General features: G+C 44.2%; 1 protein-coding gene and 1 long non-coding RNA gene across 17 annotated transcripts in view; one reads left to right on the forward strand and one right to left on the reverse strand.

Moving 5' to 3' along the window:
• Positions 1-24: 24 nt before the first annotated feature.
• Positions 25-27581, reverse strand: LOC308583659. The gene is made up of 3 exons (XR_014006320.1): positions 27473-27581; positions 12754-12948; positions 25-1638 (listed from the first exon to the last, which is right to left on the reverse strand). It is a non-coding gene; the product is annotated as an uncharacterized lncRNA (long non-coding RNA).
• The window catches only part of EYA4 (EYA transcriptional coactivator and phosphatase 4), a 116758-nt gene continuing 115382 nt past the window's right edge, over positions 26353-27728 (forward strand). For 5 of the 16 annotated variants that reach the window (XM_081187698.1, XM_081187703.1, XM_081187702.1 and 2 more), the window contains exon 1: positions 27071-27474. The gene's annotated coding sequence lies outside the window, so the exon portion shown is untranslated. Of the gene's footprint in view, positions 26819-27068; positions 27475-27728 lie in introns of those variants that run through there. The other 11 variants (XM_081187697.1, XM_081187696.1, XM_081187704.1 and 8 more) reach the window with 4 other exon arrangements.

Here is a 27728-nt window from a genome sequence, read left to right on the forward strand (position 1 = left end):
AGCATTATTCATGGCTGAAATTTGTTTTATAGTACAGTATATCAGTAACAGAAAAGATGTAAAAGCTATTTCCAATCTTAAATGGTCAAAACTTTTACATCATACCCTCTTTTTCTCCCATTTATGTTACTGTCTTTAAAAAAAAATCACAGAGAACCCCACAGCTATTTCATGTATATCAGATCAGCTGGCAAATATCTCTGTATAAGAGATGGTACCAATGGTCTGACATAGCATGAGGCTCCTTCATATGCAAGGCTCACATTTGCACTAAACAAGTACTTGTTCGTACTATGAAAACCATCACTGTTTATTTAAGACTTGAGGAGTTCTTCTTTGTAGTTGGGGATCTTTTACAAATATTAAAGTGGCTGAAATAAGAGTTGGGAATCTCATCTCCGATATTAATCCTGACACTATAAAGCTTCCCTTGATTTATCGTTTATCCACATTTGGTTTAAACTCATTGCTCACATTAGTCAAGATCAGGACTTATTCTCTTGAGCTGGAACTGAGAACAGAATCTGTCTTGTTTAGCACTATAATAAATGAGGGTCTGCTCCATCCCTCCTTACATATGTTTTAAAGCAAAGTTCCCAGTCATTTTCTATTTAGAATCTCCTCTTAGTGTCATTAAGGGAATATCTGAGACGTTCAAATAATGATTTGCCTGTGTTCATTTCAGCAGAAATAGGTTGATTTAAAGAGCCAAACTAAAAGTGACGATAATGTGTTTGGCCTTGCATATTTGTTTTTACTGTCTTATACAGGCTTCCTTCTGTGTTTCTATAGATGTGAGCAAGCGTATGGTCAGATAGGTATGGAATAATAAAATAAGATCCAGCAGTGGTTCAACCCCACCTGTTTATTTGAAAATAAGTCCTGCTGGCATGCAGAATGTACATAAGATTGCAACCTTGTATGAATTACAGGAATTACTAGGTATGTACTGGCCACAATATTTGCCTTTCAACTGTAGGTTTGGGAAACAGTCTGACCTGTTTTGGAGTTACTATTGGTCTTTCCAATTGGACTGAACAGATCTGTTAAAAAGAGGAGCTCTCGTTGCCCATTCACTATAATGGATAATCCAAACACATATACAATTCTTTTTACTTTTTGCAAAAGTTGGTGAAATTTGCAAGCATAGCAGCCCCTCCAGAGTCGGATGTGTCTGCAAACTTGGAAGCAGATACATCAGGGTTTTCATAGGGACATCCTTAAAGTTTCTATTTTACACAAAGGAAAAGTCTATAACTTTTCATTTTCTAGAAGAGTTGGATGTAAAATTCATGTATGGTCATGCCTTATAAGTGGATGAAGCCTGCCAAGTTTCAGATAGCTACAGTGGTTTTCCTGCAAAGGTAGACTTTTCCATTTTGGGGTGGGTACAACAGGAATCACCCTGATTTTGGGAAAGATTGAGGGCACAAGGAGAAGGGGACAACAGAGGACGAGATGGTTGGACAATGTTCTCGAAGCTACCAGCATGAGTTTGACCAAACTGCGGGAGGCAGTGGAAGACAGGAGTGCCTGACGTGCTCTGGTCCATGGGGTCATGAAGAGTTGGACATGACTAAACAACAACAACAACAGGAATCACAGGTGGTAGGTTGGTGGGCAAAAGACCATGGATGCCTAGGAGAAACACAAGGTAGAGAAAATATCAATCCCACACACCCCAGCACGGACTCTGTTACCCCAGTGGACATTGGTGGGGAGCTGGGCTGCTGTCCCACAATGGACTTTTAAGGATATAGCATCTCTCCTTGGGAAAGAGAAATATCTCCATCAACTTGCATAAGGGAAGGCATAGATCCCCCTGAAAAATAAGCATAGTTTTTATTCCCTTCTCCAAATCATTGCGGTTGGAGTGCCCTGGAGAAATAATACACTGTAATTAAAAGCTAGACCTGTTCATCAAACTGAGCATTCTTCCACCTCTCCTCTCAAGTTCTGGGCAGTCCCAAACCAGCTTGGTTTCATTTCTTGGGGGGAAACTGCCATGTCACTCATGCATTTATTGCACTGAGCCTCTCAAATGCTTAGACATGCCTTGATCTGACTCTAGATCCCTTGCTAACAGCTCAATCCAACTGGGAAGCTTCCTGAAGCACCTCACTTTGCCCTATATCGGGGTACACACAGAGTTGGTGCACACTCCTAGTTGTTACCACTGTACAAATCCTCCTGAGCAAAAGGATTATCTTCAAGTCTAAGAAAAATAATCAGTTATTGGAAGAGGAATACAGTGGTACCTCGGGTTACATACGCTTCAGGTTACAGACTCCGCTAACCCAGAAATAGTGCTTCAGGTTAAGAACTTTGCTTCAGGACGAGAACAGAAATCGGGCTCCAGCGGCACGGCAGCAGCAGGAGGCCCCATTAGCTGAAGTGGTGCTTCAGGTTAAGAACAGTTTCAGGTTAAGTATGGACCTCTGGAACGAATTAAGTACTTAACCTGAGGTACCACTGTACTAAAAGATTTGTAACCTTGAAAACAACTTTACAGCACCAAACAGAATATAGAACAGTCATTTAGATGAGCAAAAATATTGTTTTCCTAGCCTGAAAATTACCAGGTTTCTTGGAGAGAGAACTATGTAGGAGGAGGAAGTAGCCCTACCTACTTGCCAAAAAACATAACTTTTGTCATCTTCAAAGTATTTGTTGTGTCTGTCTTTGAAATGCAGAAGAGAAAGCTCAAGGTCATAGCACTATCCAATTCAGCCCAAGTTAAGGTCTTTGGAAAGTCCCTATGTTTGATTTCAATGGAGGAGAGATCTTTGCATTATCATCCTTATTTACCCTAAGGTTGCAGGGCAGGTTAAAGGTACCCCTGACCTTTACGTCCACTCACGGACGACTCTGGGGTTGCGGTGCTCATCTTGCTTTATTGGCCGAGGGAGCCGATGTACAGCTTCTGGGTCATGTGGCCAGCATGACTAAGCTGCTTCTGGTGAAACCAGAGCAGCGCATGGAAATGCTGTTTACCTTCCCACCTATTTATCTACTTGCACTTTGACGTCCTTTTGAACTGCTAGGTTGCCAGGAGCTGGGACCAAACTACAGGAGCTCACTCCATCGTGGGGATTCGAACCACCGACCTTCCAATCGGCAAGCCCTAGGCTCTGTGGTTTAGACCACAGCGCCACCGCATTCCTTGCAGGGCAGGTTACAAAATTCAAAAACAATATTAAAAAGTTTAAACCAACTTATTGCATGAAAGAAACTGATGTTATTTCTTAAAAAAAATGCTTCCCAGATTTGTCTTCCTGTAGCATCTCCCTTGTTTTAAAGTCTAAAGGCAAGCCGAGTGTGGCATTTTGAACCCAAGCTTATTCACACAGACATTTACTGCAGCATTAGAAGAAACAACGAGGAGCAGCTTCCCCACCTACTTTCTCAAAGTGCAGTCAAAATTGCTCTCAAATGTTGGTTATAAACTTGTAATCTGAACTCCAGCCACTTGGCAGGGCTGCAGAAGAATTTACGATGTGCTAAATATTTCCTTTGTTCTTCCCAGTGGTAGCCTGCTGTAGCAATTAGAAAAGCAACTGGCTGCACATGTAAACTGTAGCTGTTTTCTACAGCCCTGGTGATTACTGTTGAAAGCCTCAGCAAGAATAACTTGGGATTTTAATATTGCAGTATTTTACTTTATTTTTTAAAAAATTAACTCTTCATTACGCCCCGCTTCATTTTCTCCTTGGCCTTTGTAACCTACAGCTGTAGCAGTAGCAGTGGCCCATCACGGCTGATCGGCTAGCCTTGAAATGAAAGATAAGAACTGGCTTGCTGGAGCAGACCAACCTGGCTCCATCTAATAATAATAATAATAATAATAAATTTTATTTATATCCCGCCCTCCCCAGCCGAAGCCGGGCTCAGGGCGGCTAACAACAATCAAATAATCAGACAGTAAAATAGTTACACAATCTAAAAATATTTCATTATAAAAATTAATTAAATCAAATTGAAGGCAACGAATTAAGCAAAATTCTGTGCAGGTTGCCAGAGGAGGGAGTCAGGCTGCGCCCTGACCAAAGGCCTGGCGGAACAACTCTGTCTTGCAGGCCCTGCGGAAAGATGTCAGGTCCCGCAGGGCCCTAGTCTCTTGTGACAGAGCATTCCACCAGGTTGGAGCCGCAGCCGAGAAGGCCCTGGCTCTAGTTGAGGCCAGCCTAACCTCTCTGAGGCCTGGGACCTTGAGGGTGTTATTATTTGCAGACTGTAGGTTTCTGTGGGGCATACCAGGAGAGGCGGTCCCGTAGGTACGAGGGTCCTAGGCCGTATAGGGCTTTAAAGGTTAAAACCAGCACCTTAAACCTGATCCTGTACTCCACCGGGAGCCAGTGCAGCTGGTATAGTACCGGGTGAATGTGATCTCGCAGTGAAGACCCCATAAGGAGTCTCGCCGCGGCATTCTGCACCCGCTGAAGTTTCTGGGTCAGTCTCAAGGGCAGCCCCACGTAGAGCGAGTTACAATAATCCAGTCTGGAGGTGACCGTCGCATGGATCACAGTGGCTAGGTCAGGGCGAGAGAGATAAGGGGCCAACTGCTTAGCTTGGCGGAGATGAAAAAATGCCGCCTTTGTTATAGCTGTAATCTGCGCCTCCATAGAGAGGGAGGTATCGAAGATTACACCCAAACTCTTAACGGACGGTGCTGGCACTAATTGTACCCCCGCAAGAGATGGGAGTTGCCCCCTCAATCCCATATCGTCCCGCCCCAGCCAGAGGACCTCTGTCTTCGAAGGATTTAACTTCAACCGGCTCCCACGTAACCATCCAGCCACAGCTTCCAGACATCTGGTCAGTGTGTCTGGGGCCGAGTCAGGATGGCCATCCATCAACAGATAGAGTTGGGTGTCATCGGCATACTGATGGCAGCCCAGCCGAAAACTCCGGACAAGCTGGGCGAGGGGGCGCATAAAGATGTTAAAAAGCATCGGGGAGAGAATCGCACCCTGAGGCACTCCACACACCAAGGAGTGGCGCGATGACAATTCCCCCCCAAGCGCCACCCTCTGTCCCCGACCAGAGAGAAACGAGCGCAGCCATTGAAGGACTGTGCCCTGGATCCCCACGTCGGCAAGGCGGTGGTCCAGGAGTTCGTGATCGACCATGTCAAAGGCTGCTGACAGATCTAGAAGAATCAGCAGCCCCGACCCACCTCGATCCAGCTGCCTACTGAGATCATCTGTTAGGGCGACCAGAGCCGTCTCGGTCCCATGACAAGCACGGAAGCCGGACTGGAATGGATCCAAAGCAGATAGTCCAGCTTTCTAAGGCCATGTACCCATTAGCAGCTTGAAATGCAGTGAGGTGATTCCACACACATACCCCCCCCTGTTGCATTTCAAGTCATATTTGCACATTGCTGCACCCATCAGAATGTGTGTGTGGAGGGGGTGTCTTCATCCAAGGGCGCATTACCTGTTAGGCTTCCCCACAACTGAAACCCCTCAAATGCCTACCCAGGAATCAATGCACTCTGCATGCATTGCCTCTGCTCATGCACAATGGCTGTCTAAATGTGCACACCTCAGCTTATCTGCAACGTGAATGTGGCTTACATTTTCAAATCCCTTGAGGGAAATGGCACCAAACAGGAATATTTATCAAAAAACTACAGGATAGATATGGATTGTGGCTATAGCATGATGCGCACAGGGCTTCAAACATCAGTGGTGGGAGTGCACTGGAACCAGGGTACGTAAAGGTAAAGGACCTCTGGACGGTTAAGTCCAGTCAAAGGTGACTATGGGGTTGCGGCGCTCATCTCGCTTTCAGGCAGAGGGAGCCTGCGTTTGTCCATATACAGCTTTCCAGGTCATGTGGCCAGCATGACTAAACCACTTCTGGCACAACAGAACACTGTGACAGAAGCCAGAGTGCACAGAAACGCTGTTTACCTTCCTGCCGCAGCAGTACCTATTTACCTACTTGTACTGGCGTGCTTTCGAACTGCTAGGTTGGCAGGAGATGGAATAGAGCGATGGGAGCTCACCCTCTCATGTGGATTCAAACTGCCAACCTTCTGATCAGCGGAGCAAGCCAGAAGTTTCTGGAAACTTGTAAACAGGGTACTGGAGGGGGTGCACCCCCTGTTTCAGTCTTTTGCAGACTTCTGGCAGCTAGCACATTTTTTTTTAAAGGAAGAATTGGAGGCACATTTTCATTCTTATATCTGAAAAGGTTGTTTTCTAGATTGTGTATGGTAAGAGTAAAATCTAACTGCACTAACATTAATCCCACCCATGGGTGCTAGGGCTGGGTAGTATTCAGAGATGAGCCTGGAGCCTGAAAACCAAGGAGCCCTAGGCGCAGCCAGGAGGAAGGATGGAAGAGCAAGTGAGGCCAAAAAAGATAAGGCAGGAGGCAGGAGCAAAGAGCAAGCCAGACATCAGGATGGAATGATAAGCAAAGGATGCAGGAACTAGGAATGGACAGACATCTATACTTCTGGTCCATGCCAATTTACATGTGTATAGTGGTACCTCAGGTTAAGAACTTAATTCGTTCCGGAGGTCTGTTCTTAACCTGAAACTGTTCTTAACCTGAGGTACCACTTTAGCTAATGGGGCCTTCCGCTGCTGCCGCACCGCCACCACGTGATTTCTGTTCTCATCCTGAAGCAAAGTTCTTAACCCAAGGTACTATTTCTGGGTTACCGGAGTCTGTAACCTGAAGCGTCTGGAACCCGAGGTACCATTGTATATTGATAAGTCCATCCTGCTCCATTTCCATGTGAATCTGTGGATTCTTTAAAAAAAAAAACACTGTACGAAAGATTGTATTTAAGAATGTGTTGATAAATGCATACTTTATCACAAAATACTATTTTGATACATATTTTATTTCAGCATACACATTTGTAAACACCTTTTGTCCTAAAGTAAGCATCTTATTATAATACATTTGGGTACATTTTTTTTGAGCCAATAACTGTACAGTAAGTCCACAACTTATACACATTTAACTTGTGGACATTCAGCTTATGTACGTGGCAAAAAAAAATATGGAAAGGGGGGTTCCAGGAAAAAGGACTTTGGCAATCCCATCCACCATTGAACCCAATGTGTGTTGACTATACACAATTTTGGCTTTGGCTTTAGGTGCGATTCCCAGAATGTAACCCCTATGTCAGTTGTGGGCTTACATTTCTAGCAAGATTCAGAGAAGGGTAAAATGTGGAGGATAATTATATTCCAATTCTCATCTCTATTTACCTCTTGACTAAGGACCCAGTCCAGGCAACTCTCAGAGTGCAGTGGAAGATTGTAGGTAGACTTGCTTCCACAGGGTGTTTCTCCTCCTACCTAATGGATGGGAATGATGGGGAACTGATCCTCAAGGTATCAGTATTCCCCATGACATGGTAGAAACTTCAAATGACTCCTCTCAGCTCAATTTGAAATTGGGTCAGTATTTAAATATATATATTTAATGCACACACATATCTCTCTATATTCTTTATGTAGATTTATAAATTGGTAAAAGGTAAAAAAAGAAAAGAAATGAAAAAGTAAAGGACCCTGGGTGATTAAGTCCAGTCATATTTGACTACGGGCTGCGGTGCTCATCTCTGCTTTCAGGCTGAGGGAGCCGATGTTTGTCTGCAGACAGCTTTCTTGCTCATGTGGCCAGCAGGACTAAAAAGCTTCTGGAGCAACAGAACACCTTGATGAGTGCCAGAGCACATGGAAACGCCGTTCACTTTCCTGCCCCAGTGGTACCTATTTATGTACTCATGCTGATATGCTTTCCAGCCGCTAGGTTGGCAGGAGCTGACTGGTATGTAATGTTTGCTGCAGCTTTCCATATTGCCTTTCCTATTGCCCTGCCTCTGGTTAGTATGCAGAACTTGGACCAAAGCAAAAGAGACTAAAATGAACAGATCTTGTTTTACATTCTGAGCTATATGAGAGAACTCCTCCAGGAAATGACATTTAGATCATAACTGTTGAGCATTGGCAGTTCCTGTTCTGAAGCAGGTAGTGGCAATCTCACTACTTCTAGTCATCCTCAAGGATGTCAGTCACTGCTAAGAGCAGAGTGATTCCTCTGGGGTAAGTAGACTGGAAGTACAGATTTTAGGTGCCCCCAGGCCCAATGGCTTGGAAGCCCCCCTTATCTCACTGAGCACACTGAAAATTTACAGAAGGAGTGTCCACTCATTTCCTGCCTTTCCCTCTCATGATATATGTTTGGAAAAGAAGATGAGGAGGCCAGGAAGTCATGGGATGGTTGGCTCTAAGGTGATGTAATTATGAGCTGAGCTAAACTTCAAGAGCAGGGTTGGTTTCTCTCACATTTGGCATGCATTTTACAAACTATGTCTTCTCTTTCTGAACTGCCCATTCTAAAATTCAGTGCCATCCCTAATATTGTCTTGTGTTGACTGCTACTGCGTGTCACCTGCCAAGTCTTGTCAAATACTGACTGCTACATGTCAGTTACAGTTAAATTTCGACTGCTGTCGAATGCCACCTGTCAGATGCTGTCAAATGTTGACTGCCACTGAAAAAAACTGAGGGTGGCAAACATTGATGCCGAATATAAAACATTAACTGAATATCCGCAAGGCCCCAGAATGTTCTGATTTGCAGGGCATCCCCCAGTGTAGATCAGCTGACCCCAAATTGTTGCCCGCCAGATGTTATGGTCCATGTTATGGACTACAGCTCCCATGATCCTCAGCCAGCAAGGCAAATGGTTAGAAACAATAAGCATTTTAGTCAAAATCATCGGGAGGGCACCAGGTTGGGGAAGCTGGTAGACTGATTACCAGTCTGATACAGGAATCCCATCCTCCTTTAAATGTGTGATGGAGTCATGAGACATCCTTCTCTTCCCATTTTCTGGTTAACAGAAATTTTAGTTCAGTTGATGGACTGAGGGGGGAAACTGCCCTGGCTGATGGTAGGTTTACACCAAAGGGGATGGCAACTTTTGAGACAACATGCACTATTAGTGATGTTTATGAATGTCATGTCTTTCTAATCAACATCTGATGTCAAAGGAACGCAAAACCAACTTTCTAGATAACAATTTTAATTCTTATGGAGAATTATGTAATCTTAGCTGATTTAATGGCACCTGTGTGGATTTACTCTGTATTAAAGGCAAATTGTTTGAGCAAGTGTCAGCCAACTAAAGGTCTCTGACTGCCACAATTTCACCTCTCCTGCTGTGGCTGCCACTGTGTGATGAGAGAAATCAAGCAGGTGGCAACAACAGAGAGGGCTTTTTCATCGGTGGCATCCCTGGTTATAGAATTCTCTCACCAGGGAAGCTTGCCTGGCACATGTCTTGTTGACTTTTAGATACCAAGTTAAGGCATTTTTATTTTCTTGGGCATTTTAAAGGAAAATATTTGTAAGATTCAATGGAAAAAGAGGCTGTTTTGCAAACCCTGCAACTGTGCCACCTATTTTGCTGTCCAAAAGATTTTGAAGGTGTGATGAATGTGGAAATCACCTTTGTTTTAACTCTGCACATGTGTGTATTTTTAGAGCATGATAACTACACAATTGTATTTTATATAGCAGTTTCCTACTCTTAAATGCCCTGAAATGTATTTTCATGAAAGGTGGTATGCAAACACTTTAAATAAATAAGTTACTTTTAAAAATAATCTTTACACCGTTAATTCTATGGTAGAATGGACATACTCAAAAAGTTGCTCTGTGAGAAAAGTCTTGTGTTGCCTTCCTTCAGTTTGGGTGATTTAAGTCTCTCAAAATTATTCTCTCTCTGAATCAATTGTGTAAACTTGCGATGCACATTTCTGATAGTTCCATTCCTCGTTTTTAGCTTACACGCCGGCAAAACAGCAACAACGGTGTGAGAAGTCTAGTACAGCCCTGTCCAGTTGTGCTGTCCTGCCCACTAGCAAAAGTCTCAGTCACCAACCTCTGATTATTTTTATACTTTGTTTGACAGACACTTCTGGAAATGTCTCCTAGTTTTACGTCGTCAGCAGAGCTCCCAGGCTAAGTTCCTTACGTATCTTTAAATACTGCTAAGCTGATTGGCATTTGCTCACCCCACCCTATAAGAATCATGGGGTCTGCCTTGGCAAGAATTATTGTTATTTTTTAATTGAACAGCTGCCTTTTAAATCTTAAGCCTATCTGTCTCTTTTTTGAGGGGAGGGCGGAGGAAGCAGGTAAACATTAAAATCTGTTCTCCCTAATTGGAGGAAAACACTCTGTAAAAAATTGAAAGGTCTTTTCCTACTTCTGGCCTGACATTTCCACAAAATGTTTAATGGCTTGCATGGGCCTAAAGGGTTAGGTTCTTTTTTTAAGCTGCAGGCGCTCCCTGCCAAATACTCGCTTGGACATGCTGTGAGCGGTTTTTTGGGTCACCAGCAGCTTGGGCTATTTTGGGCTCTGTCACTCCTTGCAGATGTAATTAATTGCAATGGTCCTGACAATCATAATTACAGTTGCACTTGTTTCTGATAGGGCTGCCTTAAGAATATTTCCCTTGAAGAGGATCCTACCTTGGATTTTCACTTCCAGAATACAACTCTGCAAGGAGTCTTCGGATCAAAGGGTTTGAGTGCAAAGCATCCTTATCTCTGGGCATATCCGTGTGGTTCTCTCTTAGGACTAGTGCCCAAAGTTGTGCAAACAGCAACACAAAGTTCCCTGGAGATAGGGCAATGGTTCTGTGAAAGTGGTGGATTGTAAACTGGAACCGAGTCATGTGAAAGAATGCTCCCTTCCCCCTTTTCCTGTTCCCTCCCAGTCACTGCAAATTCTCGTTTGATTCTCTGTCAGCTTTAATTCAGTTTTATCAACACATTAAGACTATGAACTTGATTCCCGACTCAGCCGGGATTTAAAGCCAGATTTTGCAGTAGACTTGTAAACCTTGGTTACAAGGGAACCTGTTTAGTGTTGCTGCAGATGCTGTGCTAAACTGTGGAAATAAACAGAGAGAGGGAGGAACATATATGACAAGGAGCATCTGTTCCTGAGACTGGATCCTGATTTGCAAACCATAGTTTGCAGGGAGCCAGCATTATGTCTGCACCAGGATGTACTTCTTCTGTGCATCTGGCTCCTGCAGTACATATAGGTTGCTTCCTCTGCTACCAGACAGCTAAACGATGCTGCTTTGTCTGCAATGGCTGGCTTCACTTAGTAAACTCAGAGGTCTCCAGAGGGAAAGGTTTTTTGCTTTATCAAATAATAGAATGAATGTTTTGTATTTTGGTGGGATGGAGGTGATAGAATGGAGGCTAATCTGGCCCTAATCTTCCTCAAGAAGTTTGCCAATTGCCAAACCCCTGTGGTTGTTATCTATAGGAAGGATACTTCACAAATCAGAGAAATCATAAACTAAGTTAAAATAAGGCCACAGTCCCAAGTATGCGTACTTGAATGGTAACTCTATCAAAATAATTAGCACTAGCTTCAGAGAAAATATGTTTTAAGATGGGAGCATTACAGTGAAATATACTTTTACTTTCAGAACTCGAACATGGAAAAACCTTCCTCCTGAAATTCCCTTTGTCTTTCCTGTGCTTCCTAAATGTTTTTTTTAGCACTGCCACTGGAAGGTAGTGACACTGAATGTGTCCTGGTTTGGTTTAATGTTTCTATTCTGGGTATATCAAAAACACATTAGCATATAAATAAGGCAAAAAACACAAACAAATCCATAACACAAGTGCACAGAAAAGCACGATAAAGCTTATTTCATAACTTTTCAATTGAATTCAGGTCAGGGCTATTACTGGTCACTTTCTAGGTGACCAGTCACCTCTTTTCACTGTTTGTCCTTGTTCAGTTTGGACTTAAGGAAATCCACTTCTTGTTACAAAAGTAGGTGTGCTTTCTTTTTCTGGTTATTTGGCTATAACTTTTGGTAGAATAAAGATAATTCAACACAGTTGGCTGCATTATATTCGGCATTAAATTATCTTTCTAATGATATATAGTTTCAAGGTATCATTTTATGCCATTCTTCTTAAAAAGACGGATGTTATGAGTCATCAAACCTTAGAAATACAACTTTTCCTAACGGTTTCCACAATTTTCGCTACTAGTGTAGATGTGAGAATAGCAATGTTATGTTGAGTACCATGAATGAGTTCAGTCAATTTAACAAACAATAAAACAGCAGCAAAGAGATGAGGATTTAAGCCTATTCATTAAGCTCACTTTCTGATGAGTTAAAACAGACTCCTTAACTTCATGCTCCATAAACACCCTGCGGCAGTTCAAATCTGTCACGGATCAGGCTGCTGTGACAACATTTATACATTTCCATAATATAGGAGTTAGAAAGTGTCATCAGGCTCCACATATGGTGACATAGTTTCCTTAAGTCTGTAAAGTACGAGAGAAATTTTCTGGATAAAAACCTTAATATGGGCTAATGGCACGTTTGATCCTACTAAAAATTAGATATCTGTGGGACAAGTTTTGAACAATGGAGCTGCTCAGAGTGTCATTACTAAAAAAGTGAAGCCATTGTTCAAAATTGTTCCTGGCTGGAGAGTCGTGTGGTGGGAAAATATTTTAACAGGTTTTCCTATTAGACAGACTGTTCTCGATATATAATGCTAGTGTTTAAACTACAATAGAGCCTTCAGCGAGCAATTTCTGTTCACATACTTTTAAAAACAAAACAAAAATTATCCATCTGAATATTTATATTTCAGCAGAACCTCAAATGACTTGTTTCACTCAACAAAATTATTCTAAACTGGTATATATACAGTGGTACCTTGGTTCTCGAACGGCTTAGTTGACAAACAAATCGGTTCCTGAACACCAAAACCCTGAACTGAGTGTTCTGGTTTTCGAACATTTTTCGGAAGCTGAACATCCAGCGTGGCTTCCACTTGAGTGCAGGAAGCTCCTGCATCCAATCAGAAACGATGCCTTGGTTTTCGAACGGTTTTGGGAATCAAATGGACTTCTGGAACAGATTAAGTTTGAGAAACAAGGTTACACTGTATATTTTCCCATTGGACAATTACAGGATCAGCAGTACTGTACTGGTATGGCCATTTCATTATTTCTGACATAGTGAATTTATAATTTTTAAAATGTATTCTATTTTCATCTCACCCTTCCTCCAAGTACCTCAGGGTAGTACACATGGTCCCCTCGCCCACCAATCCATTTCATGCGCACAACAACCCTGTGAGGTAGGTCAGGGTGAGAGACAGCCAATTTCAGCTCTGTGGCTCATTGTGGAATTGAATGTGCCTCACCACATCAGGCCTCTACGCCACATAGGTTCTCAAATGGAAGACTATAGAATTTTATGGTAATCTCTCCTCTGTATTCCTGCACACACCCTTTAATACTAAGGTTGTGGTCTCACACATACTTATCTGGGCATAAGCCCCATTTAACTCGGTGAAACTTGCTTCTCAAATGACACGCACAGACTAAAGATTCAGAATTAAAACATTTTCTTGGAATTAAGCCCTCTTGGCTTTTAAATTAGCTCCCCTTCCCCCAAGTAAATGTAGCTAGGATCAGGAACGTTAGATAGAAAGGGCATGGGTGCAGAAATCTAATGGGGAAAAAGTTTGTATACAAATGAGAAACTGTACTCATATTTCATTATTCAGTTGCATAATTAGTTGATATATTTGTACAACATGCTATACACTTGCATTACGTCTGCATATCACGGTAGATAAGCTTTGCCACGGTTTACAGAAGAATGATGAAAAATTGTGACATGCATTAGTAAAGTTGTTGTCACAATACTGTCGGGCCCCAATCCAGCTGTGGGTGAACACCACAGTACCTTCTGAATAGTGGGGGCAAAACACATCAGCTGTTTTGTAATAATAATAATAATAAATTTTATTTATATCCCGCCCTCCCCAGCCGAAGCTGGGCTCAGGGCGGCTAACAACAATCGAATAGTTCAACATTCTAAAACATTCATTATAAAATTAATTAAATCAAATTAAAATCAAATTAATGGCAACCATCAAGCAAAGTTTTGTGCAGTTTGCCAGAGGAGGGGGTCAGGCTGCGCCCTGACAAAAGGCCTGGTGGAACAGCTCTGTCTTGCAGGCCCTGCGGAAGGATGTCAGGTCCTGCAGGGCCCTAGTCTCTTGTGACAGAGCGTTCCACCAGATTGGAGCCGCGGCCTAGAAGGCCCTGCCTCTAGTTGAGGCCAGCCTAACCTCTCTGAGGGTGTTTTTATTTGGGGTCTTTAGGATCTTTAGGGTGTTTTTATTTGCAGACCGTAAATTTCTCTGTGGGACATACCAGGAGAGGCGGTCCCGTAGGTACGAGGGTCCTAGGCCGTATAGGGCTTTAAAGGTTAAAACCAGCACCTTAAACCTGATCCTGTACTCCACCGGGAGCCAGTGCAGCTGGTACAGCACCGGATGGATATGATCTCGTTTTGTGGGGAGAAATTGCCATTCTAGTGCCTTTGGGCATGAGATGGATCATTAACTTATCTGGGAATAATAACAATTATTATTTATACCCTGCCCATCTGGTAAGCTCATGCTGCATACAGAGCAGTTTTTCAGTGGGATGCCAGTCACATGAAATGTCAGATGGACAAACTTTTCTCATTTGCTTAGAATAATGTCTCAGTTGAGCAAGGAAGGAATTGTATGTGCAGCTTTCATTTGTGCATGAAGTTCTCCATCCATTTGGAGTACAGTGGTACCTCAGGTTAAGTACTTAATTTGTTCTGGAGGTCCGTACTTAACCTGAAACTATTCTTAACCTGAAGCACCACTTTAGTTAAAGGGGCCTCCTGCTGCCGCCGCGCCGCCGGAGCACAATTTCTGTTCTCATCCTGCAGCAAAGTTCTTAACCTGAAGCACTATTTCTGGGTTAGCGGAGTCTGTAACCTGAAGTGTATGTAACCTGAGGTACCACTGTATATGTAAAGAAGCTTGCTTCCACATGCTTATACCCTTCAGCTGAGTTAGGGCATAGTATTTGATGGATAAACTGAAGTTGGTTCCCCCCCCCCCAAAAAAAGCCAGATGCACATCACTTGCATGGTTCTAACAATTCATTTTGACTTTACCATTTTGTGTGCATCTGTCTCTGTGTGGCAAATCTATGAATGTTAAAATACTTCATGTATAAAAGAAGGAAACCTTTTTAGTAGAGGCAGAAAGCTTCATAAAATCCATAATCCATTATGTTTGAGTCTGTGCACAGTGGTTAAACAACATTTTTGTTGAACGACAAAAGCAAAGAGCTTGGTGCCAAGAGGAAATGATCTCTCTGAAAGGAAACGATAGGTTGAATAGCTTTAGTTGTAGTTTCACCTCTTCAGTTTTTGGTTGAAAGCCATCTCTGCTATCCTTCTCAGAGAAAAGTAAATGCATTCATTGAGGCTGGGAAGTATCATGAGACTGGTTATCATCAAAAATTAGATGACTCTAACCACTGTATACTTTCAAGGACTTCTAATACAATCCAATAGTACTTTTAAAAAGATCTCACTTCTTGGGAAAACAAGGTCCAATGAGATGGATCAAAGTTGTGCTTTGAGAAAGGAAAGAAATAGCCCTTGTATACAGAATATAACTGCACAGAATAACTTGGATATAATTGAAAGATGGGAAGGAAATAGCTATGCTGATGTTCACTTTTGTGTTAATACCAGTTTTTTGAGAGGTTACATAATCTTGGAGAGTTGATCATTATTTCTTAGACTGATTACATACAGTGGTGCCCCGCAAGACGAATGCCTCGCAAGACGGAAAACTTGCTAGACGAAAGAGTTTTCTGTTTTGGAGGTGCTTCGCAAAACAAATCTCCTATGGGCTTGCTTCGCAAGACAAAAATGTCTTGCAAGTTCCTGCGGGTTTTTTCCCCTCCCCCCCCTTTGCTAAGCCGCTTATCAGCTGATCCGATAAGCCGATAAGCCGCTAAAAGCGGCTAATAGCGCTAATCCGTCAATGGGCTTGCTTCGCAAGACGAAAAAACAGGCACCACTGTATATGGATGGCACTAAGGAAAGCGAACTGGCCACCTACAAATTTTGGGTGCCATTAAAGGGTGGGAAATTAAATTTATGATTTCATTATTACCTTGAATATGCATTATTTGGATTGTCCCTCGAGTCTCACATCTTCAATATTTTCCCCACCTACCTGTTTGATCTTAGGGGTTAACTTATTAAGCCTGACCTTCTCCAAAGTACGCAAATGAATTTACATGCACCAGATTTATATTTCTGGTAATGCAAAGCAGTACTTTCCTTCACAAGGGCCTAAGCATAGGAGGTGATGGTGCTCTGAAATGCTTCCAGGACAGCAGGTAGCTTTTGAAGCAGAGGAGCTGAGAAGGCAGGGAAACCAAGAAGATGGAGAGAATGTTGGAGAACCCTGGACATCTTGGAAAAAGAGAAGCTGTGTGTGCATCCATAGATGATGCCTGCATCTCATGTATTCATTCAGAATAAGCATATCTTGGGTGGCAGATAAGCCCCCTGAAAACCTAATCTAGAAGGACCCGCAATCCTCCAGGACAGATTTCCTGGGAGGCTACTGAGGAGAGAGGGAATTACCAAAAACTGCCTTCCCTCCTCTTTCGTGAGCATATTTCTCAGCTAGTGCCACAGTGCTAAGAAGCTTAACCAAATATCAGCCAGTTTTTTACTTTGTAAAAGTCTGAACTGCATTTGTTCATTTTTAATGTTTCTGTAGAGTATCTAGAGAACTAAGTTAGGTGGGCAGTATACAAACAGAATAAAATAATATCTGAAATACAAACAACATGGAAATTAAAATGCAACAGAAGGAACTACATCAAAAGCACATGGGGGGGGGACCACCCTAAGTAACTGACAGGACAAATCTAACAATATCTACTCAGGAACAAGTCCAGCCGAATTCAATCAGGCTTACTCCCATGTAGCTAGGACTGAAACTTTAAACATAATCTCGAGCAGAAAGTGAAAGTAATTCTAGTAATAATCAGGGAGGGGGGAAGCAATCTTATCATCCATGTCATATACTAATTGTGTAAGTGAAAAGAATATGTACGGTTGTGTGTTGCCTTGGTATATTGTATACCAAGAGTTTTCAAATGAACTCCTTTCAATAAATTTATCTGGTGTGCATCCTTCACATTGTTTATATTAATATATTGAAAAATCTTTCACGAAGAGGTCGTTGTTATCATTGAGTCGTTATTTGTGCCAACCACCGTTTCAGCTGGGCAATAACGTGCTGCAAATAAATAATGAAAATAAAATAGGTATACATTTTCATATACATTTTCCAATAACAATTTATGTCCTTCATTCACTGCTGGGTTGTCCTGCATCATTTGATATTTATGAGAAAATCCCCAGGGCACGCTGTTCGCTCTGAAAGTTAAGTCAGCAGCTGCGCCACATTTAACATTCACTTACTTCTCTCAAGAGGATCCTCCGTGTCTCAAATGGGGTCTCTAAAGAGCTACCTCATTTTTCTCCCTGCTGTTTCAGATCCGATTGTTAGCAGTTATATTACTGAAACCATCTTCCCAATTGATAAATACTGGCTTGGAAGCAGGCCTTTGGGAGCTTTTAGTTATCCAGAGGGTTTTAGTCATCCAGACGAATTGCTGAATGACATGAGGTGCCGTATTCCCATATCCTTCCACTGTTTCCGAGTCCTGATTACTGGGGAATGTAAAATGGGGCCTAGCAGTAGGAATCACGGTACTAATGTAGTCTCCTGGATTTGAGGAAGTACTTAAGTGCTTTCCTGTATTGGATCAAGAGGAAGAATGCCATCATGCACTTGATTGCCACCAAATAGTTATACCCTTCTTGGAAAATCACAAATCCTCTTGCAAGTTAAATTTAGCACAGATGCACACGCACACACAGGTACATTAATTCCTCCAATGTATTTTTTTTAAGAGCTAGATATAGCAATGATATTTTTAAAAGCTTGATTTTTGGGGGTGGTAATGATAAATATAAACAAGTATTCAGAGTGTTCAAATGAGCATGCGGCAAATGTATTCTTCCCTGTAAATGCAGGGCTAAAAGACCATCCACTTTCCCTGAAAACTAAATGGTCCCTCACAGTAACATTCTTTCTATATATACAAAAAAGGAGTTACTAGTTACAAAACCTCGTTAAGAGTTGCAGGTCTTCCCTTTTTCTTCGTAGGACATCTTACTTTTCCTCCTTATCATGCGGAGATCCATCATGATCTAAACTCTCAAAGGCAGATGCTCCCAAATATAGCACCTGGGTACCTGATTGCCCGGGACGCAGGTGGTGCTGTGGGTTAAACCACAGAGCCTAGAACTTGCCGATCAGAAGGTCGGCGGTTCGAATCCCTGCGACGGGGTGAGCTCCCATTGCTCGGTCCCTGCTCCTGCCAACCTAGCAGTTTGAAAGCACGTCAAAGTGCAAGTAGAGAAATAGATACCACTCCGGCGGGAAGGTAAATGGCATTTCCGTGCACTGCTCTGATTCGCCAGAAGCGGCTTAGTCATGCTGGCCAAATGACCTGGAAGCTGTACACTGGCTCCCTTGGCCAATAAAGCGAGATGAGCGCCGCAACCGCAGAGTTGGCCACGACTGGACCTAATGGTCAGGGGTCCCTTTACCTTTACCTTACCTGATTGCCCAGTTCACAGGTTTAATTCCCAACTCCACACAGGCCACCTGTGACCCTTCAACCTTCACATCTTCAATGATTTCCCCACCTACCAAAGCCTGATCTTTGGAGAAGGTCAGGCTTAATAAGTTAACCCCTAAGTACGCAAATGAATCTATATGCACATTTTTATTTCTAGGTAATACAAAACAGTATTTTCCTTCACAGGGGCCTAGGCATAGGAGGTAATAGTGCTCTGAAATGCTGCCGGGGTAACAGGTAGCTTGTGAAGCAGAGGAGCTGAGGAGGCAGGGAAGCCAAGAAAGTGGAAAAAGTGATGGAGAGCCCTGAACATCTTGGGAAAAGAATATTATGCCTGCATCTCATGTACTCATTCAGAATAAGCAAATCTTTAGAAGGCACACAAAAAATGGGGGCACTTCCCTCATTATTTTGTTGCAGTACTCCTAACATTGAAGCTCATGGAAAAATGCTTGTTATGTGTGGGAGCTGTAGATTCACATCACAGATTTCACATGTGGAAGGAAGCAGCAGACCGAACTATTTGAAAATAAACAAAATTGACAAATATGCAATTATGTACACATTAAATTCATCTATTTTAATGAGACCTGTGCATGCAGTGTATAGATTTAGCAATAGGATTAAGGTCAATCCCCGAGCTAGAAGCTAAACATATTGTTTACAAAACATAATTAGCAGTGAATACCATTTCACAGGGAACATATCTGACTACTTTCCTGATAAAAATCAACTCTTTATAACCGGGATTAAGGTGCTGATTGCTTTTGGCAAAATGCCACAAATGACATTTGTGGTAACAGTAAGATCAGAAGTATCAATAAATGTTTCTATCCATAAGAAACAATAACAATGGACAATTTGGCATGTATTTGCACCTTGAACTATACTAGAGCCACCATTTACAAAAAAATACCGCTGCAGCATTCAGATATCAATTTCAGCCTTCATGTATCCCGTAAATTCTGTTGTTCTAAATTCTGTTGGCTTCATCTTGCAACACAGGAGGGCTGTTAGTCAAACCACTGGTCTACCTAGCCCGGTATGGTTTGCACAGACTGGCAGTGGTTCTCTTCAGACAAGTCTTTTCCAGCCCCACTGGGTGTTGCCAAACACTGAACCTCGGATTTTCTGCATGCAAGACAGGTGCTCTACCACTGACATTTGGCTCTTCCTCTTTAAATGGCACTACAGTGGTACCTCGGGTTACATACGCTTCAGGTTACATACGCTTCAGGTTACAGACTCCACTAACCAAGAAATAGTACCTCGGGTTAAGAAATTTGCTTCAGGATGAGAACAGAAATCGGGCTCCGCTGGCGCGGCAGCAAGAGGCCCCATTAGCTAAAGTGGTGCTTCAGGTTAAAAACAGTTTCAGGTTAAAAACGGACCTCCGGAACGAATTAAGTACGTAACCAGAGGTACCACTGTATAGCGTTTCAAACCTTGAACTTGTGGCACTTTCCATTTGCTTCATCCCCAACCTATTTCCTTAAGTGCCAGAAGCCAGAGGAGAGTGGAATTTGGGGGCGACATTGGGATATTAGCTAGCTATGGAAATTGGTATTACAGTAAATCTAACACACACACAAAACCCTGCTTAAACAATTTCTTCAAAAACTTACATTGCTTTGGAAAAAGCTTGCTATTTATGTAAATATTTAAAACTGTGAAGATTCATAATTAAGAATATCATATTTTTCATCCTTGCTTAGGAATTAAAATTTTAATATATATTTAACTGTGAAATAAATAACTTCTAATCAAAAAATAAAGTATGTGTTATTTAATAAATCTGCAGGCATAGTTGGAACTTCAAGTTTACAATCGTTAGTCTGTGGTAACTTATCACTGAATCCACAGCTGAACTCTTATACATGTTGAGTTATTGAAGAGGGGAGATATCTTTCTCTCTCTTTTTAAAACTTGAAATCTGAGAACCATGGTAAAAATAACCCCATTCATTTTTACTTTGTAAGAATCTGGGGCTCTGAAGCACTGGCAAGATCCCCTGTATATCATCTACTACAGATTGATGAACTTGCTTTCAGACGAAAAAAGCCTGCTGAAGTATAAAATAAGGCAAAATAAAGTAATTGTGTGCCTCGCAGCACATGCTCTTGTTCTTGACCTACAAAGAATCTTGTCAAAAGAAAAGGAATGGATTGGGATTGCCCTGGGCCACACAGTGTATTTAGGATCATGGAGACAGGAACCAAAGGGAAGCAAAAACTTTGTGTCAAAAAGAAACGCTTTCACAATGGATTTCAAGTTCTTAGGTAAACAATGCAAGGTGGGTAGGTGGGAAGTACAAAGCTTCTTGTATCTGGATGGAATGAGGTCAGGCATGTTGCCATTCTATCCTTTGATTCAACTGAGAAGCAGACTTGGAGCTAATTCATACATTACCACAACAGCATGATAGCAGCTATCCTCTGGCTCCAGTAACACTTCCATGCAAGAATCACACAGGCATAAATACTCAGGCGGTGGCAGGATATGTAAATGGTCCCACCATGTGGTTTCTCTGTCCATATGGGACACTTGGACACACACAGTCTCCTTGCAATATATATGTGCATATCAATTTTGTATAGTGTCTGTGCAAATTGTCCTTTTTGCTAGTGTTATATCATCTGAGGCCCTTTTCCTGTAAGGCTTCTAAAAGTGCTGAAGCTGAAGCTGGAGACAGACAATACAGTGGTGCCCCGCAAGACGAAATTAATTCGTTCCGCAAGTTTTGTCGTCTAACGAATTTTTCGTCTTGCGAATCACGAAATCCCATAGGAATGCATTGAAAATCAATTAATGCGTTCCTATGGTCAAAAAAAGTCCAAACAAAGCCAAATTTGGTACAACAACAGTTTATTAACTGCTCTTTAATGTCACACATACTGTAAAGAGCAGTTCAAAAATTGAAGGGAAAATAAATTAACTTTATAAACAAAACATGTCTTTGTTTTTAGACAAAGGAAACAAAGCCGCGAGACGTTTTCGTCTTGCGAAGCAAGCCCATAGGGAAATTTCGTCTTGCGAGGCAAATCGAAAACGGAAAAACCTTTCGTCTAGCGAGTTTTTTGTCTTGCGAGGCATTCGTCTTGCGAGGTACCACTGTAATTTTTTTAAAGGAGTTGAAGGTGTTATGAAGCACCTAACATTGCCTGTACTTATTTTATTATTTATATATTCTATTACAACCCCCCCCATTCTGATTTTCTATAGAAACTATATACAAGTCAGCTCACAATTTTAATATAAAACATTAAATAATAACTAATAAAACAAATTGAATAATTTAAATAGCAATATTTAGGGTGCAATCCCATGGTTATAGGATACTATAATTTCTTCTCCATTGGAAGTCAACCTCGCAGAGGCCACTATTTTTCAGCCCCAGGATCCTCCATAGTTGTTTCTCCTCTGCTGTCAGCTTCGGGTTTGCTGACCAACACAGAAACTGGCATACTTGTTTTCTGTCCAGCTGCTCTGACTCATGCAAGATTGGCAGGGCTCTGAATTTGGTGGTTCTTTTGCTTTCTCCATCCCCCTTTTCTCCATTCTTCTATTAAATTGACCTCACATTAGAACCATGCTGGAATGATTTGGTCTTCACTGTCCACCAAAAGATAGGAAGTGATGAGGTCAGATGTACCTCTCTGGAGTTGGTGTTCCAAATCTCAGCCATAACTGAGAAAGCACCAGTGGCGTAGTGTAGGTTGTCAGCACCCGGGGCAAGGCAAGTAATTTGCGCCCCCTAACCCGTGGATTTGCGCCCCCTAACCCCCAGATGTTGCGGCCGGGGCCCCCTGCACCCCCCACGCTATGCCACTGCTGGTGAAGGCGCTGCAATTGTGCTTAATTGTGCGGCGAGGTAAAACCAGAGTCCCGAGAACAATAAGCGAGGCTGCCACAAACCCCCGAGGGGTGTTTAGCTGGAGGGTCGCCGCCGCCCGAAAGAGAAGCAGCCGGAGGGCCCCGGAAGAGCCCGGCTCGGAAGAATCCTCGCCACAGAAGGGCGACTGGCGATTGGGAACTGCGCTAGAGGGAGCGTGACTATCTCTCCAGAGGGAAAGGCTGCAAAGGGCGCCCCACATGCTGTTCAAGCAAGGCTTCCCTCCTCCAAAGCAGACCCGATCCAGGCGGCTCCATAAAGCTCCTGGAGAGAGGCGGGGGGGGGCGCGAAGAGACAATGCCAAAACTCAGGGGGCTCCTTGAGCAGAGACACTTGCGGCAGCTTAAGACAGTTGCCAGAGATGAGCCCCTCGGGGGGAGGCAGGGTCCTCTATCGCCCCCCCCAGCTGCCCTTCTTGTATCTACAGCCAGTTTGGCAGGGGGCGGTGGAAGGGTCTGGAAGGAGCGGGGACCACCGCGGAGCACACATACCGGGAGCTGGAGAGGCGAGGCCCAGCTGAGAAGGGGCCAGCCCGAAAGGCGCAGCTTCACAGCCGAAGCTGTCCTCGGCTTGGGGAGCCGGAGAAGCTGTCGGGTCCGGGCCCTGGCGCAGGCCTAGCCGCTCCCGCGACGCCTCTTTGCTCCCGGGATCGGGGCCGCCAGCTCAGCGGTGGAGCGGAGGGAGCCCCCAGGCAGGCCTGCGAGCAAAGGCAGAGCCGCCGGGCGGTGGCCGCTTCTGCAAGGCGGCCGGAGAAGCGGGGACCCCCTCCCCTCCCCGCGCCCCCCCCACTCGCTCCCCCCTCTGAAACTTTGTTAACACTTCCACGCTGAGCCTCTGACAATAGGGGCGGGCCGAGGGCACGACGCGGCTGGGCCCTCTGGACTCGCCCCCCCCAGATGTTGCGCCCGGTGCGGCCAGCACCCCTGGCACCCCCCACGCTACGCCACTGGAAAGCACACCTCCCCATGCCAACTTGCTGGCAAGGGAACATGGAGGAAGGTCTTTGGGATGAAATGGACTCCTCTGTCAGGTTTGTAGAGGAAAAGGCTATTCAGATATCCTAGTTCCAGGCTGCTTAGGGCTCTGAAAGTCAAAGCCAGCACCTTGAACTGAGCCCAGAAACTAATTGGCAACCAGGGAAGTTAGTGAAGACCAGGGAAGTCAGTGAAGGATCAAAATAAATGGAACACCTTACTTTCCTGGCCTTGCCAAAACCTTGGCAGCCACGTTCTGGGCCTGTTATTACCTCTGATTAAACAGGCATTGCAGGTTTGTAGCACTACAAAACCCTGAAAAGCCTGACCTGAAAGGCAACAAAAAGAAAAGGAGAAACAACAAGAACCACCACCAGTTATCCTCTGTTTCCTATTTGGATCAATATCTTATTTGTGTTTTTGGTTCTTCATTAGAACTAATATGAATAAGCAGTTCACTTAGTGACACTAAGCTAAAACAGTTCTATTAACAAAAAGCTGGTATACTTAGAGCCATTACAAATGGCTACATTTTATAATCCAGGAAATTAGTCACAGTCAGAGACTCAGAGGGTCCTGGGACACAAATAATGAAAAATTGAGTGAGCCAAGGGTTGTTCTGCAGAATCTTCTGCAATGGTATAAAGAATTTTGGTTGCACAACTGTGATCACATTCTGCTTCACTGGTGCTCTAAAAATATTACTGGGCAAAGAAGTAACAACTTTGATTGCCAGGGGAGTCACGCTGGCCTTGGGCACACCAGTGGTGGGTTTAATAGTGTAGTATTAACTGTGACTGATGTGTGAGCAAACACTCAGTTCAGTGAGCAAACACTCAGATCAGTGATACAGGTGGTATTTGGTTGTATGTGTAAGGCAAGGAAAGTTACAACAGACCAAAGTTGATAGTCTTGGGAATGAGTAGTGTTTCACACCAAGCACAGAAGAACAAGCATGATACGCATATTCTGGTAACACACTTTTTAAAAAAAATCTCATCAAAGCAATACTACACACCCACACCCCAAAAACAAAAAACAACCCAAAAGAGAAACAACCACCCATTAACTTTTTCCTTTGTAAATAGTTGTGCAAAGCAAAGATAAAGTGCAAAGTCCAATATATATTGGTTCCTAAGGCAGAAAATTCAAATAGTTCCTGCGTTCCCCCAAGTTGCAAAACTGTAATAGGAAATTTTGGCTGCAATACTATGTATACTTATCTGAGATTAAGCACCACTGAAGAGGTTGAGTTTATGACTAAAAACATACATGGTAAATAATAATTTGAAAGTATTCAATAGTATCCTAAAATCCACCACCTGAGGAGAGCTGCCTTATCTTGGTAGTGTGAACCCTGGTACAGAAATGCACCTGTACAAGTAGAATCCCACACAAAACCAGATGCCTAAGGTTATAACAAGGGAGGAGAAACTTTCAGACTTTTGTGGTTTCCCTCACAGGTTAATTAGTTCCCTCTGTGAGACTGATATGCAAGATATGACGATAGCCATTCCTGTCATTTGTCCCCAATCTCACAGAGATGTTGTCCCTGTCATCAACATGGAGGTTTCATTTGCAGCTATTATAGCTAATAGTCCTTGATATATTTTTCCTCATTGGATTTGTCTGTATTATTTATCTGTTGCACTTTTAAACCCGCCTTCATCCAATTACATCCGTTTCTTTGAACATTGGGTCCTCAGTTGTTGTTCAACTACAACTCCCATCATCCCTGATCACTGGATAAGCTGGCTGGAAATGATGGGAGTTATGGCACCCCAAGTTGAAGAATAGATAAATAGATCATAGTCTAGCCATCTTAGGATCCAAGCACACTTTCCCCATTCAACTCCTCTGCCTGATAATTCTAAAATGGTGGTGGGGCAGAAACCACACGCCCACAGTGTTGTCCTGCCTCCTGATCTCCAGCTGAAGCAATGCAAAAGCAGTGCATGAGAGAAGACCGAGACATCCACTGCGGAATGTAGCGAAGTAAACTGCCTACACTATGCTTTGCCATAATCCAAACATCCAGCAGGCTCTGTATGGCAGGGGTGAGTGGAAGGTAGCTCCGGATCTACTGGGTATCACACATTAGACTGGCAAGTACTGTAGATTTCTGACTCCTAGTTGTTTAACAATAGCATCAACAAAACGAACCCCTTGCTGCCCTAAATAATACTGCTGAAATGAAGAAAGCTTCAGGGAAAGGAAGGACAGATTGCTGTGTGTGGAAGGGCTGTAAAACCCATCTGGTGCTACTGGAAACAATTATTCAATTCTATATGTTTGCCTTTCGCGCAAGGCTCTAGTTGGCAAATACTGGAGCTTTAGTAAAAGAAATCTAGAGTAGATCCCACAAGCCTGAAGTCTGCCCACCCCTGTTTTATGTTGCATGACAGAAATTTGCCAGTGTCCCTCACCATCACTCAATGCACCATCTATTTTAACCCCAGCTTCAGGGATTCAGGGCTGGGGGCTGCCCAGTCTGAAGTGGAGGTGGGTGGGTGGCTGGGAGGGATCCAAAGCAGAATGCGAAGGCCATGTTTGTTTGCTTTTAAATCACTGCAAGCGGAGTATAGGAAACCTTTCCCCCATTGCTGGGCGAGCACCTTCCTCTCGGGCAAAATGGTTCTATCCCCAAGGGAGGCTGAGCGCACCTACCCTTCTTCTCGGAACCAGCGGGAAACTGAAGAAGGGGCGGGGCAGCAGAAAACTTGCGCGCGCAGCAGGGTCGGCGGCGTGGGAGGGGCTAGGCCAACGGCCCGAAGTGCACGTGCCTCTTCCCGCCAACGTAGCGCCACCAGCCAATGCCCGCGCGAGAAAACAACCAATAGCGAGAGGGAGCAGCCGCTGCTGTAAACATGCTTCTCCCTTTCCTCCTTCACACACGCACACATAAATAAACGCACGCGCCGTCGTTAACCCGCGGCCGAGCGCGCCACCACAAAACTTGCCACGGCTCCCTCCACAAGGGCAAAAACAGGAAAGCATCCAGAAAGTTGGGCAACGTGGCGCGCTTCCTCTCCCCCCCCCCGCGCCTCCTCCCAACTCCCCTCACGCGCGCGCCTGGGTGCGTGTTTTCGTTTTTCTAGTTCTCCTCACGGAAAGCTCTCTTTTGTTTTCCTCACAGTTGTACTTTTTTCTCCTTCTTCCTTAACTACTTGAAGAAAGACAGTGGTGGTTGGTGGTGGGAGGAAGCACAACTTTGGAAGGGGTGCCCCCACCCCCTTTTTTATTTTTTTGCCTCGACTTGGAACAGGGAAGAGAATAAATCAATAAAGGCGGAGCGGCGACCGCGGGAATAAAAGTGGTGGCAGCAGAAGGTGAGTGCGCCTCTTTTCTTTCCCTCCCCCTCCTCCCTCAGTTTCTCCCATTTGCTTCCCTAGACGGGGTCTTCCCTGGTGTATGTGGGGGACATCCCTCCCCCCCCCAACATCGCCGCCCCTTATCTAACGCCGCTTTCCTTTTAAACAGTCCCACAAGCGAGTGTCCTGCTCCTCCTCCGGAGGCAAACATGCCCAGGAGCCCCCAGCTCAGCTGCTGACGAGGAGGCCCGACGGCGCCTTGTCTGGCGCGAGGGGGGGGGAGGACCATTCCGCGTCCGCGGAGCTACCGAAACCCATTTTGCCCTTCGCGTCACGGGACGAGGTCCAGGCGCAGAGAGAGAGGGCGGGCGTGTGTTTGTGTGCGCGGCAGAAACACGCGACATTTTGCCGAGAGGGGGACGAGGGCGACGGTGGTTGGGCTCGGCAGGGACTTGGTGCCCCTCGCCTCAAATCTCTTGCCTCCCTCCAGGTGACCTCGCCTCGTTATTCGCCCCGTGACGGGGGGCGAGAGGAAATCGAGGGGCGTCCAGGGAAAAACAACCGCAAAACTTTTTGCCTCGTTTTCTCTCCTGAATCCCCACTTCGCCGGGGCGATTCTGTCTCGGGTTTCCTTCCTCGGCTTCTTATGCCATTATAACAAACGTGACATACCGGTAAGAGAAATCAGGCGGCCGCTTTTGATCTCGCTGCGCTGCTCGTCGCTGTCGCTTTCCGGGTTTCTGTTTCAAAGGCTCGCCTTCGCTCCGGGTCCCCCCTGGGCGAGCTGCTCGACCCGAGCCAGGGCGGTGTGGTGTTTCAGCTCCGGGGAGAGAGAGGGGCACGGTCTGGGTGCGGGGTAGGGTAGGGTTCTCTCCCCCCCCCCTTTCCCTTTCTTGACCGCAAAAAAGTCTCTTGAAAGTTTCGGTGC

This window comes from Podarcis bocagei, assembly GCF_964188305.1.
Source record: "Podarcis bocagei genome assembly, chromosome: 3".
Lineage (NCBI taxonomy): Eukaryota > Metazoa > Chordata > Lepidosauria > Squamata > Lacertidae > Podarcis > Podarcis bocagei.